This window comes from Pinus tabuliformis, chromosome 3_1 (assembly GCF_031772625.1).
Source record: "Pinus tabuliformis cultivar Carrire ecotype Pingquan chromosome 3_1, CPIR1, whole genome shotgun sequence".
In the NCBI taxonomy this organism is placed as follows: domain Eukaryota; kingdom Viridiplantae; phylum Streptophyta; class Pinopsida; order Pinales; family Pinaceae; genus Pinus; species Pinus tabuliformis.
The window spans coordinates 807902723-807905011 of record NC_142301.1 but is presented as its reverse complement, the minus strand read 5'-3'; the positions used below and the strand labels follow the sequence as shown (position 1 = coordinate 807905011).

General features: G+C 37.4%; 1 long non-coding RNA gene across 1 annotated transcript; it reads right to left on the bottom strand.

Annotated features, from left to right (window-relative positions):
* Positions 1 to 397: 397 nt before the first annotated feature.
* Positions 398 to 2051, bottom strand: LOC149189916 (uncharacterized). The gene is made up of 3 exons (XR_016256443.1): positions 1243 to 2051; positions 942 to 997; positions 398 to 799 (listed from the first exon to the last, which is right to left on the bottom strand). It is a non-coding gene; the product is annotated as an uncharacterized LOC149189916 (long non-coding RNA).
* Positions 2052 to 2289: the final 238 nt, after the last annotated feature.

Genomic DNA, 2289 nt, shown 5'->3' with positions numbered 1-2289 from the left:
TCAAAATCTTCACTGAAGGGTCCATCTTTCATAAATTAATAGCGTTTCTTTCTAATAGCGTTTCTTTCCTAAATTAATAGCGTTTCCTAGGTCCAATGCTAGAAAAGCCAAAAAAAAAAAATCACTAAACAACATAGTGATGACCCCTATAAGTTGGAAGTTTTACATTAGAAACGGCTAATCAAAAATTCAAGATAGACTGTTCAAGCATACACATTGCCGTGACATCTAAAGCTCAGCTCGACATTCTTGTCTATTATTTGCTTGCACTTTTGGTATTTATCCTTGTAACCACACTTGTGTTGGTTGGTTATTCCTCTTGTAATCACACCCGCTGATCCCAAACAACAAATGAATACATCTAGATCTCTAAACTTTCTATGGTTAAAGCCAGTAGTAGTTCAAAATAGCAGGTTTTTCCTATATTCACATCCATCGTTTCTCAATTACACCATTCATACTGAACTACGAACACTCCAATCTTATATCCCAATGAGATTTCATTTCTCAAATACACCATTCTTTAAAACCCAAAAAGAGTTCACTGTTTTTAACTCATCATGCAGAACCAGAATCTTTGATATCTGATTCGCAAAAAAACAAATCTGTACATAAACAATGGACTTTACATAGTGTGGTTTTGGTCCACATTGTCAACATATTTTCAATTAAGATATGGTGCATCTGAATATGGCTTGACAATTTTCCACAAATTAGGCATCATGGCTCGTCACCATCGCTCGCAGTACCATTCCCACCCATAATCATGTCTGATCCATCGGCATCTATCAATTTAGCTCTGTACAAAGCACAAGGAATGACTTTGAAACATTCAGAAGTGATTTGGCAATAAAAGGAACCAATTCAAACACTATAATTTGAAGATTGGTTGATCATAAATTATCCCAACAGACAAGATAGCAAGTAGGGTTGCAACCCACCGCTCTAATATGAACTTCCCTTCTTTGTACTTCTGCGTCTTCTCATGTGCAACTTCCTGCAATCAGCGCAGAACACTTTAGAAACAGAGACTTTAATGTAAATGACTGTATGGAGCACACTCTTTGCACGTTGATGGTAAATCGGTGGGTTTAAATGTTACGAAAAATTGAAGCTTAAAGATGAATCAGAACGAAAAAGGTACATAGGAACGTATTAGTATTGACAATTGAGTGGAATTAGGAGAAGGTGACAAGAGATGGAAATTGTTGTAGGGTTATATAGGGTTTTCCATTTAATTACCTGGCATGTTTAACATTTGTTTTCCAAGACGGCACCTCCAAAGACCCCAGAAACTTGCACCAACAGATTACAAGGTCATTCTCCCAAACCTAATGTCATCCATGATTGCTTTGCTGTAGCACAAGTTATGTTTGAGATCAGAAAAGTTAGAATATTGCCTTAATTGCTTATTTTGTGGGTAAAATTCCACCAGAGGCTGTGTTTATGCAGTAAGTTCATGGTACCAGGCAATGTCACATGGTTCGGGTTCGAGTTCAGGTTGGGCAAAAATTGGTTCAGTTTGAGTTTGGAATTTTTATGAGGTTCAAATGAGGTTTGTCTATATATATAGGATAAAATAGTAAGAAATCAACATCAGTAAACATCAAAAATGTTGTCACAGACATTGAAATTGCAAGGATAAATTACAAGTTTGAGTTGTGACATGAGGTTATGAGTTTTGATCTATACACTTGGTTAATGACTGTGAAGTTCAACGAGGTTCGCCGAACCTCAAAAAAAAATTAAGGTTCCCCAAAATTCAAACCTCAAGGTTAAAGTTCGACGAAACTTGTGACATAGGTACCAGGGAGGTTTATGCATGGAGTTTCTAACCAGTTTACCCTGGTTCTGTAGGAACAGCATGGTACTGAGCCAGATCAATGAGGCCAACGTTTTTGTCAACTGCATTATTTTGCTGAAATATGATAATATCTGACCTGGGTAGAATTTCTGAAGATTCCAATTAACTTCCTTGTACAGTTCAATGTCAAATTGCAACAACCATTGATGCTCTATATGGGTGTTTGGGCACACTGCTCCCCAAAGTGGGCTAGGGCCTGCATTGACTTCAATTTGCCAAAAGGCCTCAGAAACAAGATTTTGATCCCACATTCCCTCAACATTTTCAATGCCTACTTCGATTATCATGATAGGTTTCACAGAAATAAAGACTTTCCACTGTTAAAGACTGTGAACCGAGAACAAGGAGACTACACCACCACCCTTCACTCAAAGCCAGTGGCCTGATAATGAGAAATAAACAGGTTCAGAGGAAGAAGAATAAAA